Here is a 19,281-nt window from a genome sequence, read left to right on the forward strand (position 1 = left end):
GCATACCTTTATACTTTTATTTATTTCACCTCTATATTGTAACTAGTACAAGGTGGGCACTGCACTCCAGAAGGAGAATTCAGAGATGCTGGAGTCCAAGTTCCTGCTTTTACTCAAATCCACTCTTCCCTCCTTCCCTCCGTCTCTCTTCCTTCCCTCCCTCCCTTCAGCCCTTCACTTTCCATACAAAAAAAAGACAGTTATAAGAGAATAGGCACAGGGGTCTAAGAGGAGGCAGGAGGCTGTTCCCACACAACCTGAAACTCCCTGGACCTCAGACTTCAGTGAAATGCAAGTAACAGTCATAACATTTAAGGGGCTGAGAAACAAACTCAGTGGCTTCAAAGTGCCCACCCCCAACGTAAGTGCTCAATGAATATAGGTATAAAATACTGCCTTTTGTTAGAGAGAAAAGAGGAGATGTGTTCTCCAGGCTGAGGGAATGTCCCATGGTAAAGATACCGAGACAGGAGATTTTGTTCAGAACCATTAATGCTTCATTATAATCCTTGATCAACAGGGAGATGGAACAAGATAAAAATGAAGAAGCAGGCAACTCTTAAGGGCTTTGTTTTCTCTGATAGGGAGCTTGGATATGACCCTGCAGGAGAAGGGATTTAAGCAGAAAGCCATGTGATTATACGTACTGGAGCCGAATGAGATTGAAGCCAGGATGATCAGTTAGGTGTCCGTTAGAACAGTGAGAGCCAACAAGAGACTAAGCCATCATAGAATAGTAGAGATTTGTGGATGTTTAAGAGAAAAAAGATAAATATGACTTGCAGGAGTTCCCATTGTGGCTCGGTGGGTTACGAACCCACCTAGTATCCATGAGGATGTGGGTTTGATCCTTGGCCTTGCTCAGTGGGTTAAGGGTCTGGCATTGCCATGAGCTGTGGTCACAGATGTGGCTAGATCTCAAAATGCTGTGGCTGTGGTGTAGGCCAGCAGCTGCAGCTGCCATTCGACTTCTAGACTGGGAACTTCCATATGCAGCAGGTGCAGCCCTAAAAAAATAAAAAGCCAAAAAAAATTAAATATGACTTTCATAAAAAAAGATGTTCGATAAATCTTTTTTCAAAAAATGCATGGACCACCAATATAGTACTGAAGTCAGAGTCCCCTCTGACTCCCCCTTCCTCAATTTCAGTGTCACCTTGTTGTTAGCAGGAGCTAAGAGATGTGAAAAGTTCCGTTGTTTCCCTAGATCAGTGGAGAAAGGATGGGTCCTAAGACCCCACTTCCATTACAAGACTTCTGTTCAAGGTTTTAATGAATCCCCTATGTTTTCTATAGGAAAGACCTCCAGCCTCCATTGAGCTCAACAATCCTATGAAGTAGATGTGATTTGTGCCACTTCAAGATGAGGGGTCTGAGGACCAGAGAGGCTTGGCTACTTGGTCAAGGTCACACTGTTTGGATGTGACAGAACTGAAATTCAGAGTCAAACTTGTGTGACTCCAAACGTTAAGACTTTTCCAGAACAAGATACCACTCAAGTATAGTCAAAAACTTTGGTTCCCAACATTGGCTCAATGTCAAAATCATTAGGGGATTTTTTTTTTTTTTTAATGCAGAGATGGCTATGTACTGTCATAGATTTACCAATCAGTACTTCCTGGTGTGTATGCTATTTAGACATCCTTGAAAAATTCTAACATGTGAGCAGAGTTGAGAAGTTACTTCATGGAAGCAAGAGCAAAATTTCACCCACATGAGAAGTTAGATGAAATGTAGGGGATTTATGTCCTTGTTTACTGGTTGGGAGGATTGTGGATTAAACCTCTGTGTGGGGCTTATGTTCACCCTTACAAGCAGACTATACAATATCAGAAACAGTGAACTACGGAGAGGTGGAAAAAACTGTCTCGTAGCTTCTCATGCCAGGTTAACTGGTAGGTAAATACAGGACAGAGTATGCCAATAATTCTTAACTCAGGCGTGAATTTATCAATAGGACAGGAAGTCAGCCTTTCAAAGAGATAGCGAAGAGAAATATATTCTTTCTTGGCCCCTTTTCGTGGATGCAACAGTAAGCTTATTGTAATCCTTCGATTAATTTCCTTGAGACCAAGGATCTAGACTAAAAGCTCTAAATTTGGAGTCACCATTTTTCCTTTTTTTCTAGCCAGCTTCACACGGCTTTACTGTAGCTCAGCCTCTATGAATCAACTCAGATGAAGCCTCACCTGATCTCCATGCTGTTTTAGAAGCCTCTCTTCTACGCTCTGCTCTGTTCTCGCCTGCATCTACTGCTCTCACAGTCTCGAACACACAGCCCTGGCTGGTATTGCCTGTCTCTGCCTAGACTCTAAGGTCCCCTATGATAAGGGCTGCTTCTTATTCCAGCTATATCCTCAGACCCTATCAGAGAGCCTAGCACATAATAAGAACTCAGTAAAAATTGGTGGAATGAATGAATTAAAGAAGGAAGGAAAGGGAAGAGGGAAGGGGGGGGAGGAAAGTAGGAAAAAATGGAAGGAAATTGGGAAGGAAGAAACTAGAAATTTCCTTTGGAGATTACTGTCAACACAACCCCTCTTCAATCTCGAGTATGATGCAAAATAGCTATTCTAATAACTGAAAAATAAAGAGGCCATGGGCAAATATATTACCTCGGATTCCGAGGAATGTAATAAAGTTGAAATTTCTTAAAAGGTTTCTTCTATTATTGCACATAAATTACCTTCAATTTTCGCTACATAATTTACTTAGACATCGATGGATAAGAAAGGACAACGACGCCCCCCAGAGGCCAAAGGCAGCAGCTTGGGGAGCAGCCAAGATTTCCTTTCTGTGGGCGGAGCGCTATGGGGGATCTCTGGGAGCGATGGAGAGAAATGGCAGGTGCATGCAAAGAACGGGAAATGGGCAAGCTGAGGTCAGAAGGCAGGGAATAAAGTAGCATCTGAGAAAGCCTCTCCTTTCCACGTTCTCATTCACTTCACTTCCAGGGCGCTAAACGCGGTGTAGTAACAGAAAACACAGTCTCCATGGTGGCAATTGAGCAGCTGCCCCAAAGGTTGTACAAAAACCTAAACAAGATAAAACACCAATATTTCACAGGCATTCCATGATACAGTTGTAATATTTACTTTGACAATTAGAGACTCAGGAGGCGTTTTGGATACATCCCTGGATCCACAGTCACAAAAGTATGAGGACCAGGTTTTCTACTGCTGAACCTCACTGACGGCCAGGTTGCTTGGCATAGAGCAGTTGACAAACAAATGTTTACTGAATGAATGAGTGAGCGAGTGAGTGAAGGAATACTCATGCCTATCTTTTTCTTTAAGGTGGAACCACAAAACAGAGATAAATGCACCTGCTTGCCCCACAGCTAACGTGCCTCCGGGGCTTCTTCACTGGGAGCCTTTATGCTGAGCCTTCTGTTCTCAGCATTATTGTTTATTGTGCTTTCTTACTAAGAGGTTAAATCAACAAAATAATATGAAGACTGATTAGCCCTAGAAATAGGAGTAGACCCAAGCACAATGTAGTACTTCCTAATAGCCCGTAATGAAGACGGGAATCATCAAAAATAAGTAACCCATTAGGCTGAGAGTATAATTGTCAACAGAAACACTGTCTCCTCACCTGCCAGGCGTTAGTCAACCAAGGAACCTCAGCTATACCCTTCATATAGAAGGAATATAAGAGTACATTCCAGCAATTCACTGCCTCCGATCTCCTCCCCAGGCTTTAGTGCTTCAGCTCAGCCCATGAGCTTAACATCTACTCCACTAAGGAAATACAGGTCTCCAAAGATTTCCTCACCTCCTAACTGTGCTCCATGGATGCCCCTGAGTGGGACGGTCCTCCCTTCCTCTACCCCTTCGTCCCAGAAGAAAATGAGCTCCCTCCTTGGGCAGAGCTGCCTTTGGATCTCCTGCCCTGCAGGCTCCCCAGGCAGAGGCTGGTGCTCTCACACAGCCTCCTGGCCATGGCTTCTTTGAGGGCCACCACTCTTGGCTCATTCCTCACCAGTGCCCAGGCTGCTGTCATGCTTACAGTCCCTCTCTGACTCTCTCCCTTAGCTAGTTCCCTCCTCGCCTTCTCAAGTTTGTACACAGAGACTCTCACACACAGATGTCGTCTTCCCTGCCTTCCAGTCGCCCCTCCAGTCACAGCATCCTGGTTTGGTACCCACGTTCCACCAAAACTACAACAGTAAACACTGTTAAGTGCTTCCTAACTAGAGATGCTCAGACTCATTGCTCTGCCTTTACCTTTCTTGACCTTCCCTCTACCGACACCACTGCCACTTTCCTTCTACTAGCACAGGTTTCAGAAAATGCACATCACACAATCTTCCCATCTCACTCTGCTCTGAGCTCCCAGATGGAGTGCCTCGTCCTTGTAGCCTGAGCAAATTTATGCACTTGCAAACTATATTTGAATGCACTGGTCTATATTGCAGCCTTCCTTTTCAGATTATGAGTTTCTTGCCAGCAAAGACAATGTCTGATTTATCTTTGTCTTATGAGTGCCTGGCACAATGCTGGACACATAAAAAGGTGACAAAATTTTAATAAAAAAAGAAAGAGGGAGGGAGACCAATATCTGAATACATCCAGAGGAAGCATGTGAATTCAGTGATTTACAATGTCTGCATATATAATGCAAACAAATAGGGATACTACCTACATCAGATAAGACTCTGTGTTTTAGATCTCATGGAATTTCAGCATATTCGGTTTCCTTAAAGATTATCTTTAAGTGAAGAAAGAGTGGGACAGGAAGGTATAGTTATTTTTCCAAATTCAGGCAACTAATTAGTGGAAAAACTACATCCAGAATCCACCACTCCAACTCCAATGCTCTTTTTGTTATATTACATATTTACTTCCTTAAAAATTAATTGGTTGATTAACTAATTAATAAATAGTTACAAAATATGGGTTGACTCCTTACTAAGTGTCAGGATTGTTCCAGGCGCTCAAGGGGTAAAACCATCCTGTTCCCTGTTCTCATGGGGGGTAGACAGACAATATCTCAACATAAATAATAAAATGTCACGTGATAACTGTTAAAAAATAATGCAATATAAAAGGATGGCTAGTGACTATACTTTTTTAGACAAGCTGGTCATAAAAAGCTTCTCTGAGGGGATGCCATTTGAACATACGATTGAGTTATATTTTGAATGATTTAAAAAGCATGCAAAGACAGGACAAGGAAAATTAAAGTCCCTGAGATGCGAAAGATCTAGGTGTAATTGCAGGAGAGTCGTGAAAGATACAAGTAAAACCTGATATCAAGTGGTTTAGATGTTATATGATATTATAGGTTTGGGGAAATGGATTAAAGCAATCCGATTTCTGTTTGAAGATCAGTCTAGCTGTTGGAGGAACTGATTGTTAGGAGGCAAGAGAAAAAGTACATAAATCAGCCAGGAGGCTACTGCAAGCATCCTCGTGAGAGGCTGGGGAAGAGGTCAGGATGCAGAGCTGAAAAGGCTGGAGGTCCCTGAGTGTGGATGCATTTGGAAGGCAGAGTGTGTGGACTACTCTTAGACTGACTGGAAGAGGCAGGAAAAGGGGAGATCAAGAAGGATTTCTGGGGGGTTATCCAGAGAAACCAAATCAGCAGTGGTACCATTCCCAGAGAGGAAAACAGAGGGAGCAATAGGTTTGGTAGGCATGGAAAGAAGTCAGGAATTCAGCCTGGGACCTGAACAGGTTGAAGTGCTTGGGTGCTTTTTGGTCATTTAACCTATAGGTCATTGTACTTCTCATAGCTGTTGCTACTGAGAATGGTTCAGTTTTGTGGGTGTTTTTAAATTTTCACTCCTCATTGTGTTCAGAGGAGGAAACGCTGGCTTTCCGGAAGCACTCTCTCAAACAGCCAGGAAAATAAGATGCGTTCAAAGGCAAGCATCAAATCAACATTTATGAACCAGTGTGTGCCTGCGATTCTGTAAGGGTTACTCGAGAGTAGAGAATACGGCTTCACTTCTGCCTCCCACTGTCCCCTAAACTGTTCACAGGGGGTCGTGTTCCTCTCCAGCTGGATGAAGAATTGAGTGAATCCCTGACTTTTCTAGTTACCCTTAGGTGTCAGATCAGTTTTATTCGGAAAAAATAGTCTCAACTGAGAACATAAAGTGTCCACATCCACGCAATCATCAAAATTCTGAACTGAACTGAAATGGCCCACTTTCCCCAGCGCAGATCCGGTTGGGGCTGCTTTCTGGTGCTGCACCAGGGAACAAGCAGGGAAGGAGGGGCGATGTAAGAAGATGGAGCGCCCCCACGTGGCCGGTTCACTTCAGACTCTAAGAGGCAGGAAGCCAAGGCTGATTCTCTAAGGGGCCAAGTCGTCAAAAACTTCCTACATTTCCCTGGACCAAAGCAAGTGCTTCTTGAACCTCCTTCCTTGGACATCCACCATCCAGCAGCCACCCCTTCCTGCCTTTGGATTTCCTGGTGGGAGGGAGTCAGGTTCAGGTGGGAGTCCCTTTCGGCTTCCCAGGTCTAGAAGGCACCTGTTCTCCATGGCCCCAGTTCTCTGACTGGCTCCCTGAAGGGCATTTCTGGACTAGGGTTCGTCTGATAGAAACCCCATTATCCTGCTACTAAGGAGGAAGCGGGTGGGGATTCATAGCAGGGCCAGACATTCTGAAAAGAATTAGCTTTACCAGTGTCACAGCCACGGTCCCTTGGCACCATCCCGCTCTCATCTCAGACCCCTTTTTGTAACCCTTGTGTAACTGAAATGGCAAACGTTGTGGATAGTTTCTCTTTGAGATCATTTTCTTGTAAATACGCAGATAAAGAACGGGAAGTTGAGTATCTGAGACCTAGCTGCACGGATGCTCTCAGGCACCTGCTTATTGGGAGCTGCTGTAGGAGGAACAGCTCCACAGGAGTAAGGGCGAGAGCTTCCATCTGACCCTTCCCCAGACCACCTTCCAATCAGAACTATCTTCTCTGGTCCATCTTTTACGTTACCAATTTTCATCAACCGATTTACAGTAGTTCAAAAAATTAATCACAAATATATCCTCCAGTGTAAGTATTCCGTTACAAAGGTGATTTAAAAAACAAAAACAGTATCATTTCCATTTATCTCTCTTTTGTTTTTATTTCAGAGTCCTCTCTGCCCTGCTTCCCTTTCCCAATGTAATAGCTTGAACCATTGTGCCCTCTTGTGGTGAAGTCTAAGTCCTGCAGCGGAGGAGATTGGTCTCCCACTTCGGGGCCATTTTCCCGTTTGTATTTTCCATTGCACCCTAGAGGGTCTTTGGGGTCTACCTTCTTCATGGGGAGTAAACTTGAGTGATATGAATGTTCCCAGTGACGTTCAAATCTATATGCTTCAAGTAATTTTTATCACGTGAAACATTTTGTTTGAAATTAATAAGATCCCATCTCCATTCCAAAGCCATTGGGCATGTGCAGTTTCTCTCTGGCATCTGAGACATTAGAAGTAAGCCATCTCCATTTCTACTGCTTTACCTTTCTTAAATATTAATTTTGAGATAATTATAAATTCACATGCTGTTGTAAGAAATAATACAGAGAGATCCTGTTTACCTTTTACTGAGTTTCTGCCAGTGGTAACATCTTACAAAATTATGGGATAATATCACAACCAGATTATGAGATTGCTGCACTAAAGAGACAGAAAACTCTTGTCACCACGAGGACACCTCATTTTTCCCTTTTATGGCCACACCCTTTGCTCTCCTACCCTAACCCCCTGCCTGGGAACCCAATAATCTTTACATTTCTATAATTTTATCATTTCAAGAATGTGATTATATAAACGGAATGATGCAGTATGGAGTATTTTGGATTTGGCTTTTTTTTTTTTTTCACTCAGGGTAATGATCTGGAGAATCATGCAGATTGTTGTGTATACCGGTTTGTTCCCTTTCATTTCTGAGTAGTATCCCGTAGTATGACTGTACCACCCTTTCTTTATCCACTTACCCCAGGAAGGACTCCTGGTTTTTCCAGTTTGGGGCTATTGAAAATTAAGCTGCTGCAAACATCCATGTGCAGATTTTTGTGTGAACATGAGTTTTTATTTCTCTAGGATAAATGCTCAGATGTGCAATTGCTGGGTTCTATGGTGGGTACATATTTAACTTTTAAAGAAACTACCCACCTGTCTTTGTAAGTGACTATGTTATCGTTTTTAATTTTTATTTTATTTTTTATTTTTAAATTTATTTTTATTTTATTTTCATTTTTATTTTATTTGATATTTTTATGTTTTATATATTTAATTATATATTTTATTTATTTTTAGGTTTTATATTTTATTTTATTTTTTAAATTTATTTTTATTTTTTATTTATTTATTTATTTATTTTTGTCTTTTTAGGGCCCCACCTGAGGCATATGGAGGTTCCCAGGCTAGGGGTCGAATCAGAGCTGTATAGCCGCCGGCCTTCACCACCGCCACAGCGAGGTCAGATCTGAGCTGAGTCTGAGACCTACATCACAGCTCATGGCAACACTGGATCCTTAACCCACTGAGCGAGGCCAGGGATCGAACCTGCAACGGTTCCTAGTCAGATTCATTTCCGCTGAGCCACGACGGGAACTCCTATTTTTTATTTTTTTAATTTTTATTTTATTTACATTTTTTACATTCCCATCAGCAGTGTCTGAATTATCCAGTTTCTGCACATACTTGGCCAGCATTGTCACGCTTCTTTATTTTAGCCATGCTTATAGGCTGATATTACTATCACATTGTGTTGTAGACTTGCAATTAACTGATGGCTATAGGTGTTAAATATCTTTCCATGTGATTATCTGCCATTATTTCCTTCAAAAGTGTCTCTTCGTGTCTTCAGCCCGTTTCCTAATTGAATTGTTTGTTTTTACCTATTGGGTTCTGAGAGCTGTTTATAGATTCTAGATACTGGTCCTTGAGCAGATACGTAGTTTGCAAATATATTCTCTCAGTCTACAACCTGTCTTTAGTTTTTGAGCGGGGTTTTTATAGAGAAAAAAGTTTTAAATTTTGATGAAGTCAGATTTATCCATTTACCTTTGATGGACCATGCTTTTTGTGTCAATTCTTTTTTTAACTCAATGAATTTTATTATATTTATAGTTGTCCAACCATCCTCACAATCTAATTTTAGAACATTTCCATCCCAAACCCCCAGTGCAACCCTCCTTCCCCCCCATATGTACCCTTGATGATCATAAGTTTTTTAAAGTCTATGAGTCTGTTTCTGTTCTGCAAATAGATTCATGTTTTTTTTAGATTCTACTTATAAGTGATATTATATGATGTCTGTCTCTGACTAGTTTCCCTTGGTATGATATTTTCTAGGTCCATCCATGTTGCTACAAAGGCCATTATTTCATTCTTTTTATGGCTGAGTAATATTCCATTGTATATATGTTCCACATCTTTATCCACTCCTCTATTGATGGATACTTAATATTGCTCCCATGTCTTGGCTATTGTATATAGTGCTGCAATGAACATTGAGGTGCATATGTCTTTCCGAGTCATGCTTTTCTACAAATATATACCCAGGGGTGGGATTGCTGGAACATGCGCTAGCTCTATTTTTTTAATCTTTTGAGGAACTTCCATATTTTTAAAATTTTTTCTGTAGCAGCTGCACCAATTTACATTCCCACCTGCTGTGTAATAAGGTCCCCTTCTCTCTACACCCTCTCCAGCATTTATTGTTTGTAAACTTTTTGATGATGGCCATTCTGGCTGTTATAAAGTGGCACCTCGTAGTAGTTTTGATTTGCATTTCTCTAATAGTTAGTGATGTTGAGCGTCTTTTTATGTTTGTTTGTTTTTTGGGTTTTTTTTTTTTTTTGCCATCTCTGTGTCTTCTTGGTATCATTTCTAAGAATTACCTGCCTAGCCCCAGATCCCAAAGAATTCCATTTTTTTTTTTGTAATTTTGTGTTGCACATTTAAGCCTGTGATCCATTTTGAGTTAATTTTTGTATAAGATCTGAGACTTAGGTTGAGGTTCTTTTTTTTTGCCTCTGAATTCTGAATCAATATTAAGTTTTCCATGATCATGGCACATCTTTCCATTTGTTTGTGTCATCTTTCAATTTCTGTCATCAGTGTCTTATAGTTTTCCAAATGTAGATTTTTTTTAACCTCCTTTGTTAGAATTATTCCTAGGAATTTTATTCTTTTTAATGTAATTATAAATGGGATAGTTTTCTCAATTATTCTCTCAGATAGTTTGTTGTAGTGTATAGAAATGTAACAGGTTGCTGTGTATTCATTTTGTATCCTACAACTTTACTGAAGGTTTGGATGAAGGTGGCATCTATCATTTCATCTACAGTGATGCTTTTACTTCTTTCTTCCCAAGTAATTCTTCTGCCTGTATGATGATATTTCCTGTATGATTCCTATGGCTAGGACTTCCAATACTTTGAATAAGAGAGACAAGGGGGCCTCCTTGTCTGTTCCTGATCTTAGAGAAAATGCTTTCAGCTTTTCACTGTAGAGTATGATGCTAGCTGTGGGCTTGTCATTTATGGCTTCTTTTATTTTGAGGTATGATCTCTCTATACCCACTTAATAAATGGATGTTGAATTTTGTTAAAAGCTTTTTCTGCATCTATTAAGATGATCATATGGTTTTTATTCTTCAATTAGTTGATGTGGTATACCACACTGATTAATTTGCAAATATTGAACCATCTTTGCATCTCTGGGATAAACCCCACTTGAGGATAGTGTATGATCTTTCTAATGTATTGTTGAATTTTGCTTGCTAATATTTTGTTGAGGATTTTTATATCTATGTTCGTAACTGATATTGGCCTGAAATTTTCTTTCTGTATGATGTCTCTGTCTGGTATTAGTATTAGGGTAATGCTGGCTTCATAGAGTTAGAAAGTATTCCTTCCTCTGCAAATTTTTTGGAGTAACTAAAGAAAAGTGAGTATTACCTTTTTTAAAAATGTTTGGTAGAATTCACCTGTGAAGCCATCTTATCCTAGACTTCTGGTCATCAGAAGTTCTTTTCTTTTTATTACTGATTCAATTTCATTATTGGTAATTACTATAGTTATATTTCCTATTTTGTTCTGTTTCAGTCTATAACCTGCTATTCCAACTTGCTTGTCTATAATAGGTGAAGAACCTGGCTCTTCTGGAGATTTCTTTACTCATTAACTCTATAAATAATTTTGTAAATCAACTATACTTTAATAAATAAACACTTAAAAAATAATTTCGATTGCCTTCTCTCTGCCTACAATCACCTGTCATTTGATCCAGCGGTGAACCAAACAGATAAAAATTTCTGCCCTTGTGAAGCTTATGTTCTACTAGCTGAATGAAGTAAATATAAAACCTCTTTACAGGGTTACATCTTCAACCCTGGTGTCAAATTTTCCGTTTTGTACTTGCTTGCTAGCTCAGTGATATACTTTCAAAGACTCTTCTTTTTTATTAAAGTATAGTTGATTCACAATGTTGTGCCAATTTCTGGTGACAGCATAGTGATCCAGTCATATATGTATGTATGTGTATGTATGTGTGATTACGTATATACAGACACACACACTCATTCCTTTTATCATATTATCTTCCATCATATTTTATCCCAAAAGACTGGATACAGTTACCTGTGCTATACAGCAGGATCTCATTCCCTATCCACTACAAATGCAACAGTTTGCATCTCCTAACCCCAAACTTTGAGTCCATCCCACTCCTTCCCCTTCCCCCTCCCCCTTGGCATCCACAAGTCTGTTCTCTGTGTCTGTGAGTCTGTTTTGTGGATAGGTTCATTTGTGCCATATTTTAGATTCCATATATACATGATATCATATCATGCCTGATCTCATCTAAAAGACTATTTTTTAATATTTATCTTGTGTTTTTTTTTAACAAAGGGGTGTTCAGAATGTCTAATCCACCATACTACCAGAAGCTTTTTTTAAAAAGTTCATATATTTTGAAGCTCATTTTATGAAATAATCCTTTGGTTTCAAGAGCAACACTCCACACATATTTAAATGTATCTACTACCCAGTACAATACATTAATTCTTGTGCTTTTCCTTTCTCATTTCCATGTATGTGGCCTTTCCATTACTCTCTTGGAGGCATTCCCAGTGTCTAAAATAGAAGTGATATTATTGGAACAAAAAGGGAAAAAAAAAAGGAAGAAAGAATCTATGTTGTTCAGGGGAGAGTGTGTATGGTTTCATGCTAAAAACAGTCAATCACAAAGGAAGATTGCATCTAATGAAAGAATGGGGGAAAGAAGAGGGAAAGGACCAAACTCCTCTCCTCTCTCTGTGTCCCTGACCTTGGAGCCCTGGTAACTTACCTGGGTTGTGTGGGAGATGAAGAAGGATCCCTTGGAGAAAAGCAGAGACAGCAATACCAGGAGCCTGCTCTGATGGCATCTCTGGTCAATGAAGCCCATGGAAACCAGCTATGTAGGATGTTTGGTCCTTCAGGGAAGAGTCACAGCAGCTCTCCTTGCCCCAGAGTACTGGCCTCCTGTGGTCAGTTGCCAGGACAATGCCTGTAAACCTCCAGTGGAACATCCAGCTACAGCCCAACACTCTACTGAAGACCATCCAAACTGCCTTGGGTAGATAACACCACTCTTTTGTCAACAGCACCTGACCCATGAAGTGAAACAGAGGGTAGAGCCTGTGGTTCCTAAATCAATGTGGGAATGTGGAAATGAAGGCCCAGCATAAGTGCCTGGTGTGGAAAAGGAGATACACGCAGATACACCCCGTTGTGTGTCTGTGTCCATACCAACGCCCGCATCCACATACATACCTTTGTCTTCTTTTAGACAGAATGTAGAGTTTCATCCACTCTAGATATCTCTATCTTTATTCAAATCGAGGAAACTTTAAACCCATTTCGCAGCCATGCATTATTTGGATGAGGGTAGGGATGGGCTCCAAAGTTGGAAATGCATGTTCTTTCTGCCTGAGACTCTGAACCGCCCAGGGAACAACCAGAGCTAAGAAGGGCTCTAGCAGACACTTCCTAAGATGGACAAAAATCCCCACCCTTTAGAAACAAGATTAACTCAATTATTTTATCATTACAATTGGTAAGCCCTATTCTTCTGACAACACACTAAACCTTTTAGGGACCAGAGAGGTTGCTGGCGACAGCGAGGCTGGGATTCAGTGTGCCTAGCAGCGGCGGCGGGGGGCAGGGTGAGGGGCAGCCTATTAAAACAGATGCCCCTAAAGAAAGGGACTTTCACAGGAGAGATGTGAGAGTTTGTTTTTAAACAAGAGCCACTCTGCGGCTGCCTCTAATTTTACTAACCGTGGACTAAAAATACCACATGAACATCAACAAACCCCACACCTCATCCATCTCTGTCCTTGGAGGAACACCAGCAAACCTGCTGCCCTCACGGGAATGTCTGAGTCGCAGGAGCAGAGCTCCAGGGACCCACGAAATGGGGAAGGAGGCCTGAACATCAGCCAGACAAAGATTTTCTACAGAGGAAAGATTTCATTGCCAATTTTTTAAATGCCTTTTTTTGGTGGACGTCTGCCCTGGCCATTGAAACATGAATATTTGAAAAGAAGACGCCGTGACCTTTCTTCATCAAAAATAGAAGGAAATGTTGGGCAATTCCGGAAGGATTTTACATCCAGAGCTCTCAACTTATTAGGTGAAAAAATGGCTTTTTTTCTTTCTTTCCTTCTTTTTAGGGCCACACCTGCAGCATATGGAACCTTGCAGGCTAGGGATCAAATTGGAGCTGCAGATGCAAGCTACACAGTCATGGCAATACCGAAACACCTGATGTTAGCTGCATCTTCGACCTACACCACAGCTTGTAGCAACTCCAGGTCCTTAACCCACTGAGCAAGGCCATAGATCGAACCCACAGCCTCATGGATACTAGTCAGGTTTGTAACCCACTGCGCCACAATGCGAACTCTGAAATAATGGCTTTTTTAGATATTCACTTACAGATAGTGAGAAACATGAGGAAAAGCCTCACTAGACACGGAAAATCTAGGAGCTCCAAAGACCCACAGTGGACAGACCTCTAGTCATCCATCCTTCCAAGGTCTTTCAATGTTAAATGCTTCCCCAGGCCATGCACCCTTTCTGTAACCACCTAGAGTCTTCTTTCCCACTCTAGAACAGAGGACTTAACCAATAGACAATTTGCAATAAAAGGCATTTGTATCCAGTGTCATGGAAGAGCCGAAGACATAGTTAAGTTTCCTTTTTTCTTTCTTTCTTTTTTTTTTTTTTTTTGCTTTTTAGGGCGGCATCCACAGCACATGGAGGTTCCCAGGCTAGGGGTCGAATCAGAGCTGTAGCTGCCGACCTATGCCGGAGCCACAGCAACTTGGGATCCGAGCTGAGTCTGCGACCTACACCATAGCTCACAGCAACGCCGGATCCTTAATCCAATGACTGAGGCCAGAGATCAGACCTGCATCCTCATGGATCCTAGTCGGGTTGGTTACCACTGAGCCATGATAGGAACTCCCAAGTTAAGCTTTCTTTTAAACGTTGGTTTCTTTTGCAGAAATCGTCAGGGACTTTTTCTTTCTTTCCTGGGTTGTCCTCATCTGTCCCGCTTATCTTCTGTTAATTCCCATCTACTAGGACCAGTTACCTCCCCTATTAAAGAGACTAACACCAACAAGCTCCTTAATTTATCAGTCCAGCCATATCTTTTTAATTTACCAGTCCAGCCATATCTTTCTCCTAAGACCACAGCTCTGATTAACCCAACTGTGAATCTTCATCATCTTTACACCTATATTGTCCTTAAAGGCGTATCCCAAGTATCGGGAATCAGATGTCTACAAAATACAGCACCCTGCAAGTTGACCTCTTTTTTTTTTCTTTTTAAAAATAATTTCGTTATAGTTGATTTACAATGTTCTATCCATTTCTGCTGTACAGCCGTGTACAACAAAGTGATACATATATATGCATTCTTTTTCTCCTATTATCCTCCATCATGTTCCTTCACAAGTGACTGGATATAGTTCCTTGTGTGATACAGCAGGACCTCATTGCTTATCCACTCCAAATGCAATTGTTTGCATCTACTAACTCCAGACTCCCTGTCGATCCCACTCCCTCCCCCGTCTCCCTTGGCAACCACAAGTCTGTTCCCATGTCCATGAGTTTGTTTCTTTTCTGTAGATAGGTTCATTTGTGCCATATATCAGAGTCCAGATATAAATATAGTATTTGTCTTTCTCCTTCTGACTAACTTCATCAGTATGAGAGTCTCTAGTTTCATCCATGTTGCTGCAAATGGCATTATTTTGTTATTTTTATGGCCGAGTAGTATTCCATTGCATATATGTACCACATCTTCTGAATCCATTCATCTATGAATGGACATTTAGGTTGTTTCCATCTCTTGACTATTGTAAATAGTACTGCAATGAATATAGGGGTACATGTATCTTTTTCAATGAATGTTTTGTCCAGATAGATGCCCAGGAGTGGGATTGCAGGATTATTTGGTAGTTCTTTTTTCAGTTTTCTAAAGTACCTCCATATTTTTCACACATAGAATTCTAATAGAGACTCTGTTGAATTTGTACTATGTACAAAGCATAGTGCAGGTGGAGGAGATAATTAAATAGGAAATATATGCTATGAGCATTAACTTTGGGGAAACTATAAAGAAGTCATTACATAAAGAAAATTTACCCTTTACCTTATTGTCTTCAGAGATTTCCACCTTGTTCATTTTAAAGACAAAACATTACTTACTGATAATTCTAAATCAAGAGTTTTGAATATATTTAACATTGTTTTTTGTTTTGTTTTGTTTTGTTTTTCGTCTTTTTGCCATTTCTTGGGCTGCTCCCATGGCATATGGAGGTTCCCAGGCTAGGGGTCGAATCGGAGCTGTAGCTGCCAGCCTACACCACAGCCACAGCAACGCAGGAGCTGAGCCATGTCTGCAACCTACACCACAGCTCACGGCAACACTGGATCGTCAACCCACTGAGCAAGGGCAGGGATCGAACTCACAACCTCATGGTTCCTAGTCGGATCCGTTAACCACTGCGCCATGACGGGAACTCCTTGTTTTGTTTTTTAAAGAGGGTGCTGGAAAGGAAAAGAAGGAAATGTAGAAAATGAGATCAACAAATAGATTCAATAATTTACTGAAGTTGTCCTCTTTAAGACACAAATACAGGAAGCAAAATACCTATTTCACATACAGTAGAAAATCCAGGGAAAAGGAGACTCCATTTTTTCCCAGCCTCTTTTAGTGCCTGTCTGCCACTGAGTCCTTGACCCCCTCTGCATCCCATCTCCTGTTCACAGGACCCTCTCCCTCACCTCTCTGCTCACAGGCAGACCTTGCCCTGCTTCAAGTGCAACCAAAAGCGTGAATCTCAGCATAGCTGATTTTAGCAATCGGCCTAAAATCCAATTAGCCTCTTTTGTTCTTAAAAATTTCTTCTGCATCCCTGCCACTAGGAACAACAATTCCTCCTCCTCATCTTCTGTGCCTCACCATTTCCTGGGAAAGAGTAAGGTGAGGGAGGCTGAACGCCCCTTTTTGGGATGAGCCATCTCCATTGTTCTATATTACGCATGTTGAAGTCAGATGATGTATCTTTTGGTTTATGAGTGACTAGAGCATGAGTTACACTGATTTTTTTTCTTTCCTAGTAGAATCATATTTTTATTTTTTATTATTTTTATACACTTTCTTTTTCTCACATTACCTTCAATCATGTTCCATCACAAGTGATTAGATATAGTTCACTGTGTGATACAGCAGGACCTCATTGCATAGCCACTTCAAATGCAATAGCTTGCATCTACTAACCCCAAACTTCCAGTCCATCCCATTCCCTCCCCCTCCCCCTTGGCAACCACAAGTCTGTTCTCCATGTCCATGAGTTTGTTTCTTTTCTGTAGATACGTTCATTTGTTTCTTTTCTGTAGATATTAGATTCCAGATATAAGCGATATCATATGGTATTTGTCTTTCTCTTTCTGACTTGTTTTACTTCAGACAATATTACAAAGCTATAGTAATCAAGACAGTGTGATACTGGTACAAAAACAGACATACAGACCAATGGAACAGAACAGAGAACCCAGAAATAAACCCAGATACCTACAGTCAATTAATTCGACAAAGGAGGCAAGAAGATAAAATGGGAAAATACAGTCTTTTCAGCAAGTGGTGTTGGGAAAATAGGACAGCTACATGTAAACCAATGATGCTAGAACACACCCTCACACCATAGACAAAAATAAACTCGAAATGTCTTAAAGACTTAAACATAACATGAGACACCATAAAATTCCTAGAAGAGAACATAGGCAAAACATTCTCTGACATCAGCCATACAAACGTTTTCTTAGGTCAGTCTCCCAAGGCAATAGAAATAAAAACAAAAATAAATCAAAGGGACCTAATCAAACTTATCAGCTTTCGCACAGCAAAGGAAACCTTTAAAAACAAAAAGACAACCTATGGAATGGAAGAAAAATAGTTGCAAACGAGCTACACATTCTTGATGGAGAGGACAACTTATCTCATGAGGATCCTGAACTTGGAGCTGGATGTAGTAACTAGATGAGACTGTGCTGTGGTCCCCACCAGAAAGGGGAATGTGTTTGATGCTCAAGGAGAATGGCCTCTGAGAACTCTGGGCAGTCAAGGAATGGGGAGAGGAAAATCTCTTGGATTATCTACCTAAAAACAATTCACCACACCCTTCCCCTTGACCTCCCATCACTAGAGCTGAAAAGCTGATTATCCACCTTCCAGACATGCTTGCACTTGGAATGACTGAGTAACCCAGAGGTGGCCAGCGAGGCATAAGTGGAAGTCACTCTTGAGACTTCTAGGAAATATGATTGGTTTTTAAGGAACAAACTAGGCTGCCATTCTTTTTAGCTCTTCCTTCTTTTTTGCTGACCCCTTCTTTTTTCTCTTATATGAACTAGGTGTACAATACTTGGAGGCCCAGCCATTTTACAACAGTGAACAAGAAATTGAAGATGATAGAACAGAAAGCTAGAAAGAGCCTCCATGACATCATTGAGCAGCTCTTCCAGATCCACACTTCTTTTTTTTTCCTTTTTAATAGTCTTTTTTTAATTAGAGTATAGTTAATTTACAGTATTGTGTCTATTCCCGCTGTACAGCAAAGTGACACAGTTATACATATCCATACTTTCTTTCTCTCATACTATCTTCCACCACGTTCTACCCCAAAGAGATTGGATAGAGTTCCTATGCTGTACAGTAGGACCTCATTGCTTATTCATGCTAAGTGTGATAGTTTGCATCTACCAACCCCAAACTCCCCATCCTTCCCACTTCCTCCGCTTCCCCCAGCAGCCAGTAGTAGGTCCTCCACGTCTGTGAGTGTGTTTCTGTTTTGTAGATACAGAACAGATCCATGTTCCTTACCCAAAGAAAACAAACTTGTATCTGTTGAAATTACTGTGACTGAATTTTCTGTCCTTTGGAGTTGAATTAATTCCTACTTGAGGCAATGTGATGAAGTGCTCCATAGTCACAGAGCACGCACTGTAGAAAGAAGGGTATCTATCAACCTGCTAATAGATTTTTCATTTAAAAAGAAGTCCTGTGATCAAATGGTTTGGGAAACACCAAGTTAAACCTAATTAAACCGCTGACATTATTTAAGGGCTATAACATCCTGCTTTCTGCCAAACTTAACCACAAACACCATTTCATTGTCTATCTCAATGCACTAGTTTTACTAGAATAAAGTTTGGGAAATTCTGTTGTATAAAATATCAATAATATGTGAAATAGTCAATGACGTTGCTAAATGAAAAAAAACAGTTTATAGATCAAATATGTATCTGTTCACTAAGGTTATGTCTAGTGAATAATTTTATCTATCAAGCTACTTGTTTTCCTTTTCCAAACTCTCTAAATAAATTACCACTACTATACATTATTCCTATAACCAGAAATACACAATTAATACTTTTTTCCCCTGTGGAAGTCTGTTTACTTGAGTGGAATGGGTGTTAGAGGGTTAAACTCTTGTGCATCATAATGAGTAACAGATCTGCATTCCTACAGTTTACCCACCTGGATAGCATGACTATTCTATTGCCTCACAGTTCAGTAAAGTACTGTTTGCTTAAAAACCTGCACATGACCCGCTGGGGAGATGGGCAAGTGAGGACGTGAGGGGCGGGGCCAGGTCAGAGGCTTCTGAGGCATCATTGGGAGGCTTCTGAGGAGAAGATAGGAACCCACCACTTTAAAGGTCTTCATACGAGTTCTAACTGGCCAGGCTCCTAGTACATACAGATGCTT

Source organism: Phacochoerus africanus, chromosome 10 (assembly GCF_016906955.1).
Source record: "Phacochoerus africanus isolate WHEZ1 chromosome 10, ROS_Pafr_v1, whole genome shotgun sequence".
In the NCBI taxonomy this organism is placed as follows: Eukaryota; Metazoa; Chordata; class Mammalia; order Artiodactyla; family Suidae; genus Phacochoerus; species Phacochoerus africanus.